General features: G+C 43.6%; 1 long non-coding RNA gene across 1 annotated transcript; it reads left to right on the forward strand.

Moving 5' to 3' along the window:
• Positions 1-987: 987 nt before the first annotated feature.
• LOC129147146 (uncharacterized) lies at positions 988-12,385 on the forward strand. The gene is made up of 3 exons (XR_008554497.1): positions 988-1,093; positions 7,298-7,486; positions 12,289-12,385. It is a non-coding gene; the product is annotated as an uncharacterized LOC129147146 (long non-coding RNA).
• Positions 12,386-22,872: the final 10,487 nt, after the last annotated feature.

Below are 22,872 nucleotides of genomic sequence, written 5' to 3' on the forward strand. Positions count from 1 at the left end.
CCCTCTCCTGCAGGCCTGGTCCCCCCAACTGCTCTCCCCTGCTGGCCATCTTGTGGCGGCCATCTTGTGTCCACATGGGGGCAGGATCTTTGACCACATGGGGGCAGCCATCTTGTGTGTTGGAGTGATGGTCAATATGCATATTACTCTTTTATTAGATAGGATAGAGGCCTGGTGCATGGGTGGGGGCCAGCTGGTTTGCCCTGAAGGGTATCCTGGATCAGGGTGGGGGTTCCCTTGGGGTGTAGGGAGGACTGGGTGAAGGCCCTTGGTGGTTTTCAGGCCGGCCATGCCCCCTGGCGACCCAAGCAGAGGCCCTGGTATCTGGGACTTATGTATCTTCTACAATTGAAACTTTGTAGCCTGGAGTGGAGGCCTAGGTCAGCCAGGGCTGCAGAAGCTTTGCTCCTCCATTGCCGGGGACAACCCTTGCCTCCTGCTCTTTCCAGCTCAGTGGCTGCCACCATTTCTGTTTGGATTTGTTTACCTTCTATAATTGAAACTTTGTAGCCTTGAGTGGAGGCTTAGGTCAGCAACAATAGGCAGAAAGCTTGGCTGCCTTTGTTACTGGGGAAACCCAAGCCTCCCTCCTGCTCTCTGTGGCTGTAGCCATCTTGGTTGGATTTATTTGCATATTTGCTCCTGATTGGCTGGTGGGCGTGGCTTGTGGGTGTAGCAGAGTTAGGGCCAATTTGCATATTACTCTTTTATTAGGTAGGATAGATCTATTCACAAAACAATGTTATAAAGATACCTTGATCGATAAAATGTTCAGAGTTTCTTAAAATCCTAACAGAGTGAAACTCTGAATGGCCTAGTTTGGGAAGCTGCCATCAGCAGTGGACTTTGCTGAATAGTACTCTGTGTGTTTAATAGTAAAGTTTTCTTTTTTTGTGTGTAAACTATTTCTTGTGGAACCATTTTCTGTGTTGCTGAGGTTACAAAAAATATTATTTTCCTGTCAATGTTGGTGTTTTTCAGATCCCCACTTTTATATAGACGGGTTTTTGGAAACTGAGGTAGTATCTACATCAGAAAAACACCTTATCCTGGGTGACCTGGACAGAACAATGCAATTTAGACGGAGGAAATGGTATGTATTACATTTTATAAGAGCCAGCTTCCAATAATAACCATCTGACCCTTGTGATCCTATGTTTTCAATTTTCCTTTAAAAGACCACAACAAGCAATGCTGCCAAAGCATCATTTTCTGTTCGCTGATTTGTGAGTTGTTGGGCAGATTTTCAGTGTTAGAAGACGCAAACATCAAACATTCACTTTTTTCTTAGAGTAACTTTTCATGCAACTGCTTCATGCACAGGCTAACCTGCAGGGCTGTATTTGAAAAGAAAGTTAATGATTGCAGGGAAATACGGGCATAATTTTAACCTTTTTTGTAAGTTTTGTTTTGTTTTGGTCTTTTTGACTTGGGTATGAGCTCAGTGTCTGCTAATTAAAAGAATAAACACAGCAGTCCATTGCTAACACCGAAACACATTACTGAGTGCCTACCTTATGCATATCCCTTTGCTGGACTCTATTTTGGGGCAACTTATACAACATATCCTATTTAAAAGACTGCTTCATAAAATAGTACTTTGGAAATTGCTGGTGGGAGGTAGGTGAGATGTTCAGTGTATCTTCCTCAACTGTCAGGTGGGTTATCAACCTCAGGATGTCTGTGTATGAAGATGATTAATTTAAAAAATCATTTCTTGGAAATACCCTGTATCTTTGTACAATTAGGGAAAGAAATCCAGATAACATGAGTGTTACTTGGCTTGGTAAAAATGTTGAACCAAATCCTGGTCTCAATGCCTGCTTCCCCTTCCTTTCCTCTTCTTTCTAAATCAAAGAGGAGTTTAACATCAGCATGGTTGTTGTATTAGTTAGTATGGTTGCATGACAAGTTACCGCCAATCTTAGTTGACTAACATTTATTATCTCCCAGCTTCTGGGGGTCAGGAATTCAGGAGTGGTTTAGCTAAGTAGTTCTGGCACAGGGTCTTGAATGAGGTTGTGGGTAGCAGGTCAGTAGGGCTGCAGTGATCTGAAGGCGTGGTCAGGATGGGAAGATCCACTTTCAGGATGGCTCACTCACTTGACTCTCAGCAGGAGGCCTCAGTTCCTTTCTATGTGAGCCTTTCCACAGTGTCCTTAGGACATGCAGCTGGCTTTCTCTAGATCCAGTGATCAAAGAGACAATGAGAGAGAGAGAGAAAGAGAGAGAGAGAGAGAGAGAGAGAGAGAGAGAGAGAGAGAGAGAGAACAAACAGGAAACTACAGTGCCTTTTATTAATTAGTTTTCAAAGTCACATAACTGTCACTTCCTCTTTATTCTATTTGTCATAAGTGAGTCCCTAAGCCCAGCCCACATTCGAGGTGAGGAGAATTAGACTCTACCTCTTGAGGGAGGAGTATACACATTAAAGTTAGCCCAGTTGTACTTGACAGTTAAAGTTTCCAAACATTGTGTCTTCAAAAGAGGTCTCAATGGCAGTGGTGTCTTTTCTCTCTTATCATTAAAGTGCAGAGTCCCTTGCTTTAGATTAGAACTATTGTGGTATATTGTCAGCCATTTGCACAAATCTCTGCTTCTAACTATTTTCCTATTGCTATTTGAGCTGATTTTGTCTTAGCCACTGGAGAACCAATGTGCTGAAACATTTTCCTCCACTCAAATAGAGCAGTTCCCTGTGGTTTTAAAACGTCCCATCATCATATTTTCATTATCATGAGGATGGTATCCTGGAAGAGCAAGGATAAGTGGACTGACATTTACTTTAGGGATTGAGGCCAGAGAGGCACATCTCTCTAATTTTGTGGTTCTCGATGATAAGACAAATGTAAACAAATCACAAGTTCATAATCAAAGTTTAGAAAAGAGCATTAGCATATATTGGAGTAGAAGGTAGGATAGTAATGAGGACATTTGTTTATATTTATCTCTTGAGAAACTCTAAGTGTTTCTAAGGTAATAACTTAGGGACCTGTTAGTGAGAAAGGTAATGGTCTGGAAAATTACCATTTTTAGTACACGTATCTATGAATATAATATATAATCCACTATCAAAATACCAAACAATTCTTCCAAATCTTCCTCTTGTTATCCTTTCATAATTATATCTCCTCTCATTCTTAACTCATTTAATATCTGATCTTTTTCCATAACCATAGTTTTGTCTTTTTAAGAGTGTCATAATATATAATCTTTTGAGACTAAATTCTTTCATTCAGCACAAAGCTTTTGAGATGTATTCAAGGTGATGTGAGCATTAGTAGTTAATTTATTTTTATTGCTAAGTAGTATTCTATTGTATGGATATACCACAGTTTCTTTATATATTTGCCTGCTGAAGGCTATCTGAGTTGTTTCTAGCTTTTGGCAATTATAAGTAAAGCCACTATACACTTTTATATACAAGGGTTTGAGTAAACATAAATTTTCATTTCTTTATGGTAAATTTGTAGGAGTGGGATTAGTGGGTAACATGGCAATGGAATATATAATTTTATAAAAAACTGTTTTCTAGAGTGACTTTACCATTTTGCATTCTCACTAGCAATGTTTCACTTGACTACCAAAACTTGAGATTATCATAATTTTTACTTTAATAATTCTGTTAAATGTGTAGTGGTATCTTATTATAGTTTTTAAAATATATTTTTATTGATTTCAGAGATTAAGGGAGAGGGAGAGAGAGAAATATCAATGATGAGAGAATCATTAATTGGCTGCCTCCTACATGCCCCCTACTGGGGATCGATCCCACAACCTGGGCATGTACCCTTGACCGGAATTGAACCCAGGACCCTTCAGTCCCCAGGCCATTGCTCTATCCACTGAGCTAAACCAGCTAGGGCTCATTATAGTTTTAATTTGCATTTTTCTAATGGCTAATGATACTGAACATCTTTGTATGTATTGTCCTCTGTATATCCTTTTTGATAAAGTGTCTGTTCAAGTCTTCTATTTATTCGTAATTGGGCTATTTTATTACTATTAAGTTCTGTCAGCTTTTCATAGCATTCTTTTATTGTCATGTCTAAGAACTCTTTGCCTAAATCCAGGTCCTGAATGTTTCCCCCTATGCTTTCTTCTAAAAGTTTTATACTTTACATGTACAGCTATGATCCATTATAGTTAAATTTTGCATAATGTGTGAGATTTAGATTGCTAATTATCTATCTATCTATCTATCTATCTATCTATCTATCTATCTATTTATCTATCATATGATGTCCAATTGTTCCAACACAATTATAAATATGGTAAATATTTACCAATTACGGTTGTTGAGAAAACTAACCTTTCTCTGTGCACCTTTGTAAAAATCAACTGGTCATACTTTTGTTGATCTATTTTCTGTATTCTGTTGAGTTGAGATTTTTATGGTTCTTCATAAATGTTGAGTAATATTGTATCATATCCTGGACATTTGAATGTAATGTTATGAGACTCTTGGTCTTGTTTAAATCCTATAAAGAATGTTAATAGGTAAATTTTAGCAGACCTTTAAACTGGTTAGGTTCAAGTCACAAGTTCCAACCAGCCATCTGGAGACTGGTTTCAATGCCAAGTCCATATGTAAAGCCAGGTTGGAACCTGGATGGTTGACTATGGTACGTTGTTTAGGCTCAGAGCTATAATGAGCCACCTGGGCTAACTCTAGAATTCATAAGCAACTTCATGGATTCATTTCCCCAAGCTCTTTTTCCCCATGATCTCCTGAATACTTTCTGGTTCCCTAGGTTCCTCTTTCCATCTTCTATTCAGAAAACGGAGGCTTTACTTATCCCGTTCTCCTGCAATGTCCTGTGAATGTGTTGTCCAGGGCCCTGCAGCAGAAAGACAGAGAACAAAAACAAACACCAGTACCAGGGTTTGCCCCTAAGTTTTGGAAACCACCGCTCCTTTTATTAGAGAAGAAACTTTCTTTACTCAGAGTTTTGGGTACTACAGAGCACTGCAGCCCATGTGCAAGAGAATGGAGAAAAGAGAGAGGAAGAAAAGAAGGAAAACTGGGGGACTCCCCGCCTCTTTTTCTGACTTTCCTACTTCTCATATCAGAACTAGAGAGCATCTCCTGGAGACTGCTCTGTGCCCTATACCCATTTCTGAATTTCAGGCTTCCTTGAGTTTGAGCAGGGCATGGGGGTGGGGGTGGGCTGGGGTGGTAAACTCATTTCCGTTCTCCGAGGCCTCCATAAACATCCTCCAAGTTCAAGGAGAGGGGAAATGAATTTCATCTGATGCCATGACCTGGGGACCTAAATATTGTTATGGCTTTTTTGGGAAAAATAATCTGCACGACCAACTAATTAATCAAGAGTTTCAAAATGGTGGTATTTGGATATTATTTTATAGTAAGTAACTGGAATGCATAATTTTATTAAAAAAACCTGTTAACTTTATTGATGCTCAAATTGAGTACAGAACTTGTTATTATCATGCTAGAGAACCCGGTGCATGAAATTAGTGCACTTGGGGGGAGTCCCTCGGCCTGGCCTGCACGCTCTTGAAGTCCAGGAGCCCTCAGGGGATGTCCAACTGACGGCTTAACACTGCCCGCCACTGCTGCTGCACTTACCAGCTGTGAGCACAGCTTTTGGCTGAGCAGTGCTCCCCCTGTGCGAGCATACTGACCACCAGGGGGCAGCTCCTGCGTTGTGAATCTGCCCCCTGGTAGTCAGTGCACATCATAGCAACCGGTAGTTCCACCATTTGGTTTATTTGCATATTAGCCTTTTATTATATAGGAATGATGACCACCTAGGATAAACGATGCCTTGCCCAGATCACAGGGGCTTCAGGTGGCAATATATGAGTAAGTCTTCCAGTACAGGCTCAAGAATGAAGTTCAATTTAATCCACCCATCCATTTTTTATTATTCATTTATTGAATCAACAAACATTTGTTGAATGTCTACTATGAGTCAACCACTGTACTAGGCACAGGGATCTCAATAGAAATAGAGGGAAACAGTGATATTAGTCAAATAATTACAGAAGTACATGTAAAATTATAATGTGACAGGAGCTAAAAAGATAATTTTGAGAGGAATTATGAAAATGATAAGAGTTGGTTCCTTCTGGAAGGCCAGGGGAGGCCTCTCTTAGAGAAGATCATTTATCTGACAACTGAAAGAGGGGTAGATGCTGACCAAGCAAAGGAATGTGGTGACAATAAAAATAATCGCAAATGCTTATCTATCTATATAAAACTCTAAAATGCAAATTGACTGAACAGTGGAATGACCTGCGGAAAGACTGATCGGCAGGGGGCGAGGCCAGCGAGTGGGTAGCACCAGGCCAGCCAAGGCGGGTGCCAGTGGGGCAGAGGGAGGGGACCAGCGGTGGCAGCAGGGGGTGGGGCCAGCTGGCGAGCAGGCAGCGCAGTTCCCTGATCACCCCACCCGTTGCCTCCCTCTGCGGGAGGTGACTGGCAGAGGCAACAGGGGGTGGGGCTGGCCAGCAGGTGGTGCCAGGCCACCAGTCAAGGAAGGTGGCAGTGGGGGGGGGCCCCCCCATCACCCCACTGGTCACCCCACAGATTGGCCCTAAATGCTGGCCAGGCCTAGGGACCCTATCCTGTATATTGGGAACAGTCTCTTAGATTTAAAAATTAAAACCTGGCAAGGCTACTCTAACACTGAAGAAACAGGATGATGCAGCAATGACATGCATGGACTCTGGCTTGCACATTTTGTGGTCAGCCCTGATTCTGACACTTAAAGCTGTGTGACAAAGCCAATTACTTAACTTCTCTCTGCTTCAGTTTTTCCACCCACAAGATGGGGAAAATGCTACTACTGCCTCAGAAGAATCATGTTATGCACTACTTTTTATACTCAGGGCAAAAAAATGTAGCTGCCCATACAACAGCAAGATGCCTTTCACCTGTATGAAAAGTATGGTCACTGGTGCATGCAGCATCCCGGATTGTGAGAGGGTGCACGCTGAGCTGAGGGACCCTCCAACCCCCGGCCCCGTGCAAGAAATTTGTGCACCAGGCCTCTAGTATGTTATAATCTGGTCCCATGCCAGCTGTAATCCTCCCACATCTAGATTGAAAATATATTTTCAAGGCTTCTACTGCTATTTTTAAAATGTTTTTCCCCTCACTTCCATTTCCCTTCTCCAACAAATGATTCAAACCTCTTCTGGTCACCAGGTCGAGCATAAAAAATAAGCTATTTGAACAAATACATAAGCATAGATTTTTAATTCTCTCCCTATAAAAGAAAAAAAATCCATCCAGGGGTTCTTACAAAGATTCCTTACTCTTTCCCAGATTTTTCTTTGGGACACTATTGGATTTCCTTCCAGAAGACTCCAGGAGCACTTAATTATCTGCCAAACAAGTTGAATCATGTCTCCAAGCTCAGTTTGATTCTAGCTGAGCCCACTAAGCAATAGGCCCCATGGGGCTTGCTTCACTGTTTGCATTTGCATTGTTTCCTTCTGGTAACCAGGCTTTCAGGTAAAGGAAGAGAAAGTTTGTATGATGGCTAAATATAAAACAAACAGATACCTGGCCCCTTATCCTGGAAATCATCCCCTTAGAGGTAGACCTGGCCTTTTCAGAGAGTAGAGAGGCTTGACAGAAAAAGAACAGTGGGAAGAAGAGAAAGAGAATGGATGGGCACAGTGACCTTTCCCTTTAAATTAGGGCCTTTGGTCTGACAAGTGCTCCAGGCCCTCTGTTGCTCAGAACAGTGCGGGTGTATTCTGAGAGTGCTGGGAAGCCAGCACTGCAGTCTTTTCATTTTGTTCCTTCTTTCCCAGGTTCATCTTTTGCAGCTGCCTGCTGGGGCAGGGAATCCCATCTTGGGCCCGATACAATGTGTTCTTAGCCCAAGTGGCAAGGAGCCCTTCTGTGAATGCTCCTTGTTTACTGCAGGAGAAGAACCTTATTAGGATCAGAGCCATCTTACTGGCTTAAGGACCCTTTTCTCCTGATCAGGCACTGCTGGTCCCACAATTGCAACCACCAAAAAAGCCAACCTTGGTTTTCTGCCCAAGTCTATTATGTCACAGTTAAAGTCTTGCAAACATCCATAGAGTCTTGACCAGAAAGATCTGGCCAGTATTACAATTTCAAGGAAGCATCATTTCATTGGTGACTCGTTTTCCAAATTCAGGGCAGCTAAAGCAAAGGATTTTATTGCTCTTACAACAGAATATTCCCCGGTAGATATGGCTTCAGGCATAACATGATTCAAATGATGTCAGAAGCCCTTACTGTCTTTCCTAAGCAATAAAAGAAAATTAGGGTACTGTTTCCAAAGGAAGAAAAAATGGTTTTGGGTTGCCACAAAATAATATATGTCTATCCCAGTTAGTTTTACATACATAGAATGTCTGGATGAGATTTTTTTTCTTTGCTGTCCTCCCTGTTACTGGAGCTGGGCACTTTTCATGGATAAAGCAATGGAAAGGAATGCATGTAATACAACTCCCAAGAAAGAATGCAGATAATGAGGTATACCAGATAGCCTACCAGGAAGTTAACCTTTACGGGACAAGAGGCCAAATTATTTCTTGAAAACAATCCACCTAGAGTCCAGCCACTATAATGCTGTCTTCTCCACCCACCATCCCTACTTTCATCCTCCTGATTTAAAGCTCCCTTCTTCTTAGGAGTGGAACTGATAGAAAAAAAATGGCTGCCAACTCACTAAGAGGAGGTGGTATCAGGGTGGAGGAAAAGAAGGAGTTGAAAGTAAAGGGGGAGGTTGTGAGATGGGGTAAAATGTGGATAGGGCCAGTAGCTCAAGTGTTGGTCCTGTGAGGATGCCCTAAAAATCTCTAGTGAGGCTAAGAGCCATCTACAAAATGCAAGGGGACAATTACAGAGCCTGGGCACCACTCTCAGAGCCTTACCGTCCTTTGAATTCAGTAGAGGTTGAAATAAAGGAGTTATGGAAACACTCTTTAGGGTTCTGGTGTGTACATGTATATTTGTGTGTATGTGTATATATGTGTGTGTATATCTATTATGTGTGTTGGCCTGGTTGAAGGAAGGAGGGAAGACAACAGGTACTTGCATCACTCCATCATTGAAGTTGGGAGGTGAGCAGAACCCACAGGAGGGACGAACCAGCTGATGAGTTTTTTTTTCCTTTGTAAATGATTGTCCTATTCTCTCTCCTCCAAGATCAGAGTTTCACATACAACCACTCAGTAGCAAGGTTAGTGTCTCTAGAGAGGGCAATGTACCTGAGTGGTTACCCTCACAGCCTTGGCATCAGGCAGACCTGGACTTGAGTTCCTTTTCCACTGTGTGCTACCTATGTGACCTTGTGCTACCAATGTGACCTTGTGCTACATATGTGACCTTGAGCATATTATTTCTCCTCATACCCAGTAAACTTTCAATAATTGGGAGAGACAAATGTGGTGCGTATTCCTACTATCTTTTCTAAGTTTGGTTCTGTGGGATTTTGGGTCTTGAATCTAAGGTTCAGATTGGGGAAAAACCCCAACTTACTGAAATAGAGACAAATGTTCATGGTGGGAGCCCCAGCTTTGCTATTGCCTGAGTGTGAGACCACTTCACTGGGCTGAGCTTTGCTTTCTGCACTGGGACAGCATGTTTGGATGTGGAGGGTAAGAGCAATCAGAACAAGTGATGCTCCCACCTCACAGGACAGTCTTAGAACCTGGGTTGGATCTTGCTTTGTAAATTCCTGTGGAGAAAAATGAAGGGGTAAGGCATCAGAGGATTGGATGTGGAGGGCGGGAAGAGGGAAGGGTAGCTCCAACTACCAGGTAATCAGAATACCTTTGCCTCCCCCCTCTTGTGCTGTTCAGGGAGAGAGGTGAGACAACATGTGCTGTGAGGGATATGTCGGTCTCTGTGTGTGGGACATCCATCCCAGGTTTCATGATTTTTCTCAGGAGTTGAGACCTGCCAGATTGGTGAGCTCCTCTCCTAAGCCCAATTCAGAACTGTATGTGGCAAATGTATTTAAGTTCATCTGCTCTGATTCAGCGTAGTGAAAAACCATTTTACGTGCTCCAAGCTGAGAAGGAAGAAAAACTCCACATAATGTTTCCTTGCGATCTATGGAGTCATGGATGGCTTCTATAATTCTAGAAATTATGACAAGGCATCAATAAAGACCAGGCAGAATCCCCACGCAGCAGTTTCAGTAGCTTAAAGGAACGTTATTTAATACCCATCCATGAGAGTGTGGCAGCATTTAAAGACTTCGTTTAATTCCTTCATCACAGTTGGAAATAAGCAGGCTACAGGCTGGGATGGGGAACGCAGGACCTCCCAGGCTCCCTCAGGCTGAGGCTCGGGTATCTGGTTGTTTGGGCTTTGTCTATGGCTACTTTGTGCACTTTTAAAGAACAATTGAGTGTGTTTAATTTCCATTTATAGCTCTCCCAGATTAAAGCCAGGCTCTTACAAAAATGTTTTGATTTAATTCCATTCGGTTCAAATTAATCCAATTCAAGGAACATTTGTTGGCAACTACTTGGTACCATGGTAGGTCTGCTGGGAATATAACAATGAACTGGTCCAGGCCTCTGCCCCCCAAAGCTAAGTGACTATTCAGCAATTGCTGCTTAAAGCTACATAAACTTTAGGATGAAGGCAATATTGCAAATCGTATTCAGACTCTCTGACCAGACTTGGTCAATTCTTTTCCATTTTTTAAAATCGTCATCTCTTTTCTTTACCTAATCACCAACACACTAAGTTATTCAGCAAATGTCAATTAAGGATTTAATTGTATGTCCAGCAGAGAGGCAATGTGGAGAGAAAAGCTACTGTTTTCTTTCATTTGCGTAGCTCAGCTTGGTAGTAGAAAGAACCCAGGCTAGAGAGCCAAATGAGAAGGGTGCACAGACACCTCTCTAAGCTCCAGGTCCTCATCTGTACCTGGCAATAATAATAATAATAATAATAATTATTATTATTATTATTATAATTATTATTATTACTAGAGGCCCGGTGCATGAAATTTGTGCATGGCGGGTAGGGGTGTGTGTCCCTCAGCCCAGCCTGCACCCTCTCCAATCTGGGACATCCCTCTCACAATCCAGGACTGCTGGCTCCTAACCACTCACCTGCCTGCCTGCCTGATTGCCCCTAACCACTTCTGCCTGCCAGCCTGATCACCCCCTAACCACTCCCCTGCCAGCCTGATCAACACCTAACTGATCCCCTCTTGGCCTGATTGCCCCTAACTGCCCTCCCCTGCCATCCTGGTCACCCCTAACTTCCTCCACTGCCAGCCTGGTCACCCCTACTGTCCTCTTCTGCAGGCCCGGTTGCCCCCAACTTCCCTCCCCTGCCGGCCTGGTCACCCCTAACTGTCCTCCCTTGCCAGCCCGGTCACCTCTAATTGTCCTCCCCTACAGGCCTCATCGCCCCCAACTGCCCGCCCCTGCAGGCCTGGTCATTCCCAACTGCCCTCCCCTGCTGGCTTGATTGCCCCTAACTGCCCTCCCCTGCCGGCCTGGTCACCCCTACTGTCCTCCCCTGCAGGTCTGATTGCCCCCAACTGCCCTCCCCTACCAGCATGGTCCCACCCCTAAATGTCCTCCCTTGCCAGCCTGGTCGCCCCTAACTGCCCTCCCCTGCAGGCCTGGTTGCCCCCAAATGCCCTCCCCTGCAGGCCTGTTAACCCCCAAATGCCCTCCCCTGCAGGCCTGGTCACCTCTCTAACTGCCCTCCCCTGCCGGCCTAGTCCCCCCAAACTGCCCTCCCCTGCTGGTCTGGTCCCCCCCAATTGCCCTCCCCTGCAGGCCTTGTCCCTCCCAACTGCCCTCCCCTGCAGGCCTGGTTGCTCCCAACTGCCCTCTCCTGCAGGCCTGGTCACCCCCAACTGCCCTCCCCTGCAGGCCTAGTTCCCCCCAACTGCCCTCCCCTGCTGGCCAACTTGTAGTGGCCATCTTGTGTCCACATGAGGGCGGCCATCTTGTGTGTTGGAGTGATGGTCAGTTCGCATATTACTTCTTTATTAGATAGGATTACCTCACATGGCTGTGAGGACTACAGAAAATAATGAGGAGAAAAGATCCAGCGTATTTCCTAGCACAAGAGTTGCTTTCTTTCATCATATCATCATCTTATCACCATCATCATCATCATTGCCAGTTTTAGAATATAAATTCTTACAGGTCAGAGACAGTTGCATTTTATGGGTTACAAACAGCCTATGATACCTGTTAACCGGTGACATGTATCAATAATAAGTACAAATACATGCAATACTAATAAAAATACTAAAAGTTAAATGTCTCAAATCTGTCCCCATGAGGAAGACTTGCTCTGTCGGAAGGAAGGCTGTAGCAGGTTATCTTCAGGAACAGCATCCTTCGCAGCACCGAGTGTGGACCTGGTGAAGGGAAATGAAGGAAACAAGAGGGTAAGTGGGGCTGCATGACAAACGTGGAAAGGGGTGGGATCTGCAGACCTGGATTCGGAAAGAACCTGGGGAAACCTTGACAAGGGAGAGGACAAAAACTTGGAGATAGCCCTTGTTTGTGTGTGGGGTGTGTGTGTGTGTGTGTGTGTGTGTGTGTGTGTGTGTGTATGAGAGAGAGAGAGAGAGAGAGAGAGAGAGAGAGAGAGAGAGAGAGAGAGAGACCGACCCTTAGGGCAGCACCAGCTTCCTGGGCCGGTTGGTTATCTGTGCAGTCACACAGGGCCCCAGGCTTAGGTTTAAAGCTCTGCTAATGTCTTCTAGATATTCTTGGTTTTTGAACAACGGGCCCTACATTGTCATTTTATACTGGCCAAGTTATGAAGCTGGTCTTGCCTTTGGGAAAGATTTGTGAACCTTTGCTATGCAAAATGAATGTAATATCTTTTTAGTGCTTTCTTGAAATTTAAACAGCTTTCAATTACTTAGGGCAGGGGGTGGTGTTCAGTTGTAGACCCTTTGACTTAAAGTCCAGATTGGGCTGGGCCTCAAGGTGGTTCCACTTTACCCAGATCCCATGGCAGTTTCCCCTCTATTCTGTCTGTAGGAGCCCAGGCACCCCTCCCCGCCCCATTCATCTGCAAAATCCACCAAGCTGTGCTCACTCCATCAGCCGCTGAGGAGACCCAAGACAGACCTCAATTCTCCCTTCTGTTATTCTGACAGTATGTTCTATGCTGAGAGGAAAGGCTTGAGGTCCCTTAGGGGTGGGGGTAGGGAGGTGGGGTAAGGGTGGGGATGGGGATGGGAGTGGGGTGAGGGTTAAGATAAAGGAAGCAGTGTTCCTAGCAATCTGTGTGGGACCTGGAGAATTTCTCCATCAAGTTCAGACTTGGGAAGATGCACAGATACAGCCACTTTCCTTGCTGCAGCTTACATTCCGACAGAAAGGCACGTGTAGGGGACCAAGTACTGTGAGTTCAGCCCATTATCAACCGGTTTCAAGGGACATTTTTTTTCCTTTATTGATTAGGTGTTACATATGTGTCCTTATCCCCCCATTGCCCCCCCACCCCACTCCCTTTCACGCCCTTACCCCCCTAGTAGGACATTTTGATTCTGTGGGGATCAGCAGGCTTCCTTTCAGCACCCCTAAGAAGGCTGACAGAAACAATAAATGGACGATTGTGAAACTCTTTGTCAGAGTTATACTTGGGGACAAACTCTGCCATAAATACCAATTTCTGGTCCCCCCTCTCCATTTAGCAACCGTCCATTTTCAGACATGATGTCCCCCATCTCTGACGCATCATCGCCATCGCCTTATCTTGCCAACATTGTGTGGGCGAGTGATTTGCAGTCGCTTCTCAATGCGCCGCACATGCTTACACTATTAAGAGCCAAACATGATGCATAGCTGGGAGCACGCGCTCGCCCCTCAGTTAGTGCCCACGTATCTGTAACAGCCACAGTGAGCGGAAGCTGCGAAAAATCACCCTGCCACCCTCATTATTAGGGAGACTGTGATAGGACTGTGATAGGTCACTAGTCAAAAATGATTACCTCTTGTTCATAAATGGCACCAAATTTCAATTTCAGGAGACACATTAAAAACAGGGGTGTCTGCATCTGTGTATAGAGTTATAAATATGGTGAATTTAAATGAAAGCATTCAAACGCAGAGACAAATTATAGGCTGTGCCCACTCTAAAGGCTTTAGACTTTTAAGAGTATTAACATTTCTTCTATAACAGATTGTTCCACTGTGGAACTTACAATTACTGCCATTTTTTTTATACTGACAATGAAAATTGCATATATTTCCTTCAGACATAGTATTTTAACTAAGCAGTAAAATAAGAGAGCAAGTAGTTCTTTTAAAAAAATGTTTTTATTTATTTTAGTGAGAAAGGAAGGGAGAGGGAGAGATAGAAACAATGATGAGAATCATTGATCGACTGCCTCCTGCACGCCCCCTACTGGGGATCCAGCCTGAAACCCGTGCATGTGCCTGACCAGGAATGGAACCGGTGACCTCTTCGTTCATGGGTGGACCCTCAACCACTGAGCCACATGGGCGGGGCTAACAAGTAGTTCTAAATGGATTTCAAAGAGTGTGTTGCCTTAACTTTCGAAGTCTGCATGTCTTTATGAAGGGTTTCTTGTTGCCTTGTTTAAATGTCCCAACTCTAGAGCTGACCAGCTGTAGACAGACTGAGTTACCATCAAAGCCCTAATAATGAAGCATGAAAAACTGGTAGTTTAGACAGCGGTCACCAACCAGTGGTCTGCGGACCACTGGTGGTCCATGAGGTCTGAAAGGTTGGTGACCACTGGTTTAGAGCACTTTATAAAACACTACAAAATCTATACGCCAAGTATTATAGTGATATCAACAGATGTCAAATTAAAGGGGGGTGGGACACGCAGAAAATCCATGCAAGGTGGATGCTTCTTATTTGAACTGAAGACATTGGTGTGAGCTGGTGTTTCTAAGTTGTGTTTGGTAGCATGCTTGCTTCACAGAATCTTAATAGGAATTAGCCTATATAATAAAAGGGTAATGTGCAATTGTCTGAATGGCAGAACGACTGGTTGCTATGACGTGCACTGACCATGAGGGGGCAGACACGCAATGCAGGAGCTGCCCCGTGGTGGTCAGTGTGCTCCCACAGGGGGAGCGCCACTCAGCCACAAGCCTAGCTGACAGGGCTGATGGCTGGCGAGTGCAGCAGTGGTGGCGGGAGCCTCTCCTGCCTCCACAGCATGCTAAGGATGTCTGAGGGAGTGCGGGGAGTGGCCTGAGCCGTTAGTCAGACATCCCCCAAGGGCTCCCGACTGCTAAAGGGTGCAGGCCGGACTGAGGGATCCTCCCTCCCCCCAGTGCATGAATATCATGCAACGGGCCTCTAGTGCTAAAAATAAATAAGAAGGGCTTTGTGGTAAGGTAAACTTAAGATTCTCTCAGCTAAACAAAGCCAAAGGGTTATCTTATTGTAGGGATCTCAGTGCTTTGTTTTTTTTTAATTCTTTATAGTTTAAAGTATTACATATGTCTCCTTTGCCCCCATGGACCCCTCCCTGGCCACTACCACCCCCCAGCACATTCCCTCACCCCTCTAGTGTCTGTGTCCATTGGTTATGCTTATATGCATGCATACAAGTCCTTTGGCTGATCTCTTACCCCGCCTCTCCCCCCCCACACACACACCCCCCCCCCCCCCCGCCCCCCCGCACCACCACCCCTGCCTTCCCTCTGAGGTTTGAAGGTCTGATTAATGCTTCTCTGTCTCTGGGTCTATTTTTGTTCATCAGTTTATGTTGTTCAATATATTCCACAAATGAGTGAGATCATGTGATATTTATCTTTCTCCGACTGGCTTATTTCACTTAGCATAATGCTTTCCATGTCCATCCATGCTATTGCGAATGAAAGAGTTCTTTCTTTTTTACAGCAGCATAGTATTCCATTGTGTAGATGTACCACAGTTTTTAAATCCACTCATCTGCTGATGGGCACTTAGGCTGTTTCCAAGCCTTAGCTATTGTAAATTGTGCTGCTATGAATATAGCGGTGCATATGTCCTTTCTGATTGGTGTTTCTGATTTCTTGGGATATATTCTTAGAAGTGGGATTACTGGGTCAAATGGGAGTTCCATTTTTAATTTTATTTTTTAATATTTTATTGATTTTTCACAGAGAGAAAGGGAGAGGGATAGAGAGCTAGAAACATCGATGAGAGAGATACATCGACCAGCTGCCTCCTGCACACCCCCCACCGGGGATGTGCCCGCAACCAATGTACATGCCCTTGACCGGAATCGAACCTGGGACCTTTCAGTCCGCAGAGCGACGCTCTATCCACTGAGCCAAACCGGTTTCGGCCCATTTTTTAATTTTTTGAGGAAACTCCATACTGTCTTCCACAGTGGTTGCACCAGTCTGCATTCCCACCAGCAGTGCATGAGGGTTCCTTTTTCTCTCCATCCTCGCCAGCACTTGTCATTTGTTGATTTGTTGATGATAGCCATTCTGATGGTGTGAGGGTGGTACCTCATTGTCATTTTGATTTGCATCTCTCAGATAATTAGTGACTTTGAGCATGTTTTCATATGTCTCTTGGCCTTCTGTATGTCCACTTTTGAAAAGTATCTATTTAGGTTCTTTGCCAATTTTTTTATTGGATGGTTTATCTTCCTTTTGTTAAGATGTATGGGGATCTCAGTGCTTTTAATTTGCTAGACTGCTTTGAGAACATTGGATGGAACACTTCCCAAACTTGATGGAACTTTGAAAGTCTTTCTGAGGAACAGTTTAAGGGATCAGTGCTCTGGAACCCCCTTGGGGAAATTCCTGTATTGCTTCTGTGGAGGCCCTTGGAGGGGAGTGTGGTGAGTGGACATGTGAGGTCCACAGTGTTATAGGTCTTATTGAGGCACTCAGTGGTCTGGCACCTGGGCTGGCACTTTGGGAAACCACTGCTTTCCTTTTTCCTTTTTAATGTTCAGAGAACAACCCACAGTGATTCCACAGGAGGAAGCATAGGTTACAGCTCCAAAATATCAGGTTCATTTGCTTGTGTTCTTTGAAGTTTGAGGTCTTTGAAGTTGTTTCCCTTGTGAACGTGAAGATCAGAAAACAAATGCCCAATGTCTATCCACATTGTGAAAGGGAAGTACAATTAAGAAACATACATTTCCCCCCAAATACCTCAGCCAGAGTGGTGGAATCCTAGTGTTTACAAACATTGACTCTGCTGGGATTTGAATGGGATGATAGTCCCCTGGGACTTAGGATGCTGGAAATATGCCTTGTCAATCACCTTCCACTGTTCTCCCCGACGAAGTTCTGGAGACTGCTTATACTCCTAAGGAACAAGAACATGCTTGAAGCCTGGCTGGTGTTACTCAGTGGTTAGAACATTGGCCCTATACTGAAGGGTCACAGATTCTTTTCCTGGTCAAGGGTACAGACCTGAGTTGCAGTTTTGATCCCCAGCCCTGGTCACAGCCCATGCATGAGGCAATCAATCAATGTGTCTCACATCAATGTTTATCTCCCCCCCTCTCCTTCCCTTCCTTCTACTCTCTCTAAAAATCAATGCAAAAACTATCCTCAGATGAAAACAAACAAAAACATTAAAAAAAAGAACATGTTTGAAGCTATCACCATATTTCCTTGGCTGTTGAGCTCTGGTAAAACTTGAGACCTAAGTGGGCCTTCTTAGTTCCTTTGCTTTCACAGGTCTAAGTCCCAGTTACTACTGTCCAGCCACCAGAAGAAGACATTGAAAGGGAGGGGGAGCAAGATGGCTGGAGAATACGCTCAGCTCAGTGTAGTCACCAGCTGTGAGCATGGAGGAGCTGGAAAAGCAAGAGGGAAGTTTGGCAGGTCAGCATCAAGCCTGTAAGAAATAGGCCCTACCCCATCTGATGTAAGAACTAAGAGGCAGATTGTCTCAGTTCATTCTGGCTGCAATATCACAATTCCACACAATGGCTAGCTTAAACAACAAAAACTTTTCTCAGTTCTGGGTTCTGAAGTTTGAGATCAGGGTGACAGCATGGTGAGGTTCTATGGGAATCCTCTTCCAGGTCGCAGACTGTTGTGTCCTTATGTGGTGGAAGGAACAAGGGAGCTTCCTAGGGCCTCTTTTTTATTGAATTTATTGGGGTACATTGATTAGTAAAATTGTACAGGTTTCAATTGTACTATTCTATAATATATCATCTGTATATTGTATTGTGTATTCACCACTCCAAGTCAAGCCTCCTTCTATCACCATTTATCCCCCCTTTATTCTCTTCTACCTCCCCCCACCCCTTTTCCCTCCTTTCCCTCTGGTAATCACCATAGTGTTGTCTGTGTTTATGAGGGTTTTTTTTGTTTGTTTGTTTTGATTAATCCCTTCACCTTTTTCACCAAGCTAGGGCCTCTTTTATAAGGGCATTTATCTTATTCCTGAGGCTCTTCCCTCATGACCTAATCACCTCCCAAAGGCCCTGCCTCTTAATACCATCACATTGGGCATTAGGATCTCAACATATGAATTGGGGGAGGGGGCACAAATGTGAAGATAACAGTACAGATGAGCCTCTGATATGAAGAAAGAGAAAAATAAGAGTCAGCAGATTTGACCCTGCTCATAGGATGATGTGTGGGGACCTGATTCCACCCCTTGCTTACCTTTCACATGCAAGCACCTGAAGCCCTACACAGACCAAGCCATGTCCCTGTGGTAACCACTACATCACATCAATCACCAGCTCCTGTCTGGAGGAATTGCCCCTGCTCCATAAAAGCATCTTCCCTGGGCCAAGCCTGGGAGATGAGAGGAGACAGGGTCGGGGCCATTGTCCCCTTCTTTGACTACTGAATGAACTCACATAGATATGTCTCCAGTTCTTTAAAGGAGTTAAGTGTGCAATTTGATTGACCCCAGTAGATGGGTCAGAGGAGATTAGAATGAGCTGTTTCTCTCACTCCTTTCTTTCTCTGGGTAACTAGACCCCCATCTGGAAGAGCTGGTGTTCCATTTCTAAGCCTGGTTTGATTCTGATCCTGGCCCTGGGATCATAGACTCTGAACTGAATAGTATTCTGAAAGGTCACCTGGCCTGCTTACATACCCTCAGGTACACTGAGACTGCCCCAGAGTAAAGAGCTCTTCTATTTTTAAAAATTATTCTTTTCCTATTAAGAAGTGTTTCCTTATATCTAACCTCATGCTTTTGTACTGCTCTTTGTGGAGACAGAAAACAGCTGGGTGTGATCTGTAGGTGAGTCTTCCGTAAGCTTCAAAGATTCTTGGTCTGACTTTATCTAGGCTGAAAAATCCAGTTGCAATCTCTTATAAGTCTAGTTTTCCCTTTTTTTTTGCCATATTGAGTGTTCATCAAATAAAGTTTATTTAAAGTTGTTACTCATTAGACTCATCTGGAGAACTTTCTAAACATAGCAAATTGCACATCCTTCTTCAGACTTCCTGCATAAGAATTATAGCAGCAAAGTGGCTTGTAGCTTGGGCAGGCATTACCATTCTCAAACAGTATAAATAAATTATTGGGATCTTTATGAAGTGCAAGCCCAGCTAACAGGTCTCCCTTTCTAATGGGAATAGCACCTATTCTTCAGAGGTGGGTTCTTGCCATGTAGGTTGGCACTAGCATCATGGATAGACAGACATTAGGCCCATCTAAGGCCAAGCAGAGTCTTTTTCCCAGAATTTGGTTATGGAACTTAGAGACACAGGTTCATCTCTTTTCAAGTATGACATGAAAAAAGTGGGGCACCGAATTGTGACATGAAAAGAAAGAGTAGAGAATGATGGTCTTCAGAGAGGAAGTAGAATGAAACAGGTGCACTCTTAAAGATTTGAGAGTAAAAGCAAACACTGCAATGACTCTCTAGTTCTGGCTCCAGTCTCTGCATTTCCATCCTGGAGTTTTATGAAACAGTGTATGTCCTATGTGGTAGATGTTCTTTTTTTTCCTAACCTAGCTAAAGCAGATTTTCATTGCCAGCCACCAAAAGGGGCCTAACCAAATATAGAACTAATGGCTGTACCAGGAGAGTTGATCAGCTCACAGCCATGTCTTCTATTCCTGTGGACTCACTATGAAAGTCACTATTTTTTGGGGGGCGGGGGAGAATGACATGTCTCCTTGACTTTTAAAGAATATTTCATCAACATCTGACTAGACAATTTTAATATAGCCCAAACTGTGTTGAATGGTCTGCCATGGAAAAATCTTCCCAATTTTCCTAATAGCAAAAAAATAAAAACCTCACTATATTTACTAACTGATGCATTCACCCAACAACCAGTAATGTCAATACTAGTATTGACCCATTTTACATATGAGGAAACTGATGCATAGAGAGGGTAAATAACTTTCCTTAGGTCACAGAGCTAGTAAATGGTGAAGCCAATACTTGGGCCCAGATGTGACTACAGATCCAAGATTTCAATCATTTTGTTGTACTTGGGGTGAAACCAAAATTCAATGGTTGAAAGCAAACTCTGGATGCTACCTGAGAATATTACTTCTAGAGCACAGTCTAGTTAAGAATCTATGGGAAGAAGCAAATAAGGTGGGTTAGAGGGTCCTGGAAGTTTTCATAGATGAGTTAGGATGAATTGAGCCAGAGAAAGAAAGAGATGGAGGATGTTACCATCTTACCATCCATTTTCTCCTTTAAACAGATCCCTGATTTGTATTCCTATATCCATCCCTTCCCCAAGTGGCCCATGTGCTAGGGGTGGCTGACTTCCAAGAAAAGACCTTATTTGTCTAAGAATAAACTTATCCCTCTTACCAGTATTTGGGCATGTGATTCAATTTGGGCCAATGAGATGTAAGAAGATTTCTGGGGAGCTTATGAAACAATTTTACTTTGAGCTTATGTGAAAATGTTCAGAAGTGATGCCTCATAGCAAAATCTCACAAAATCTTAGCACCATAAAGCAGCAATAAGCATTTATTTACTTTATCTAGGACTCTCTACTTAGGGTAATTCAGTTCTCTTGATGTTGGCTGGGCTCACTAATGAGTCTGGTGATCAGCTGCGTTAGTTTATGTTCTACATCTAAGTCTCCCCTTCCTTTTCAGAACCAGTGAGCTAGCCTACGCATGTTCTTCTCAACACAATGGCCGAGGTGCAAGAGCACCAATGGAAATGTATGAGCTTATCACAAGCCTAGGCTTCATCACATCTACCAACACCTCACTGGCCAAAGAGAGTCACATGACCAAGCTTAGCATCAAGACTGCCCACTAAGTTACCATAGTAGATCACATGGCCAAGACCAACATCCAAGGATTAGGAAGTCTGCCCCTTCCTCGGAATGATGGGGAGGGTGATGAATACTTCTAAACAATAATCTCATCTAGCACAGGGACATGCTTGGAAGTGAGACCCTGAAGAATGGCAACCCACCTCCCTTTCAGCCCGTAGATAAAGCCAACACACACCGAGAAAACAGGGACTCTGATAGGACCCCAGGAAAACTGGAGCCACAAGATCAAATCAACCTGAAGTTCTAGCTGACCTCTGGAATTCAGTAATGTTGGCCAAGTTTGACATTATTCAAACAAGTTTGAGGTAGATTTTATGTTACTTGCAGCTGAAACTCTCCCAATTCAGAACTATCTTGGAACATTTAAGAACAAAGGCCCAGAGATGTGGATAAACATAGCACACTGGGAAAAAGCAATACAAAGAGCCTAGAGAGATAAGTTTCCTTTTCCAAATGCTTTGCCTTAGGAAACCAAACCATCCCTTCCTCTTACCACCTACTCCCTGTGGCAGACCTATTCCTTGATTTTGTGTAATTCAATCCATTCTCACATTTGTTTAGCTCACCTTCCAGCTGGTGCGGTAATGTCCTGATGGAACTGTGGCCTTCATTATTCACTGCAAGCTCTTCTCAGGTCTGTAAGAATCAGGTTTGCCTTCTTTCAAAGACTCTAGGGCACTAAGTTATTCATCTGGGAAGGGTGTCCCTGTACCGCTCCTGGGGCTGATGCTTGAAATTCTCCTCTTAAAACTCTGCCACTTCCCTCTGTTTACGTTGATTGAGATGGTTCCCTCCTTTCCATAGAGCTCTTGTTTCCTAGATGTGGCAGGCAGCATTTATTTTCACCCTCCTGCCCCGTCATGTTACAGTAATAACAGGACACAAATTGAGTGGGCAGTCAGTCAAAGGGTTTGTAAAAGTAAAAAATACTGTTAAGGAGCAAAGTGTAATATCTCAGAATCAGAATCAATCTCTTAAAATAATACTTATAAAGCCTTACTGTGTACTTATAACTCAACTAAGACATTTTTGACACCCTGGAAGTTAAAAGTTTAAGTGAGAACATGGCTAATATTCACTGGATACCTACGATGTGCTGGGCACTATATGGGTTCCGCCATGTACATTACACATTCAATATTTACAATGATCCTGAGAAATAACCATCATTATCTTCACTTTAGGGAGAAAATAATTAACTCTTTAGGTCTCATAGCTAACATGGGGGATTTGAATTTGGACTTGAGTCCATTGTATTTACTCTACACCGTACAAAAGAGACATAGCACCGTGGTTACAGGCATAGACTTGCCCATGAGAATAGTCAAATTGGACCCTGCTATCTACTAGTTGTATGACTTTGGCCAAATTACTTAACCTTTCTGTGCTGTAGTTTTCTCATTCATGGAATGAGAATGATCCTATTATTGACCACTGAGTGTAGCTGTCAGAATTAAATGAGATAACACACAGAAAACCCTCAGCACAATGCATGATGCATAATGAACTCTGAAAAGATGGGTGTTTTTATTATACAGTGAATGCCTGGTACAATACTGTCCATTAGAATTCTGTGATGATGGAGATGTTCTACCTTTGTATCGTCTAATGCGTCTAATGCTTTAGCCTCTATTGAGAACTTAAAGTGTGGCTAGTGCAACTGAGGAACTGGATCTTTCATTT

The sequence above is a fragment of the Eptesicus fuscus genome, chromosome 18 (assembly GCF_027574615.1).
Source record: "Eptesicus fuscus isolate TK198812 chromosome 18, DD_ASM_mEF_20220401, whole genome shotgun sequence".
Taxonomy (NCBI): domain Eukaryota; kingdom Metazoa; phylum Chordata; class Mammalia; order Chiroptera; family Vespertilionidae; genus Eptesicus; species Eptesicus fuscus.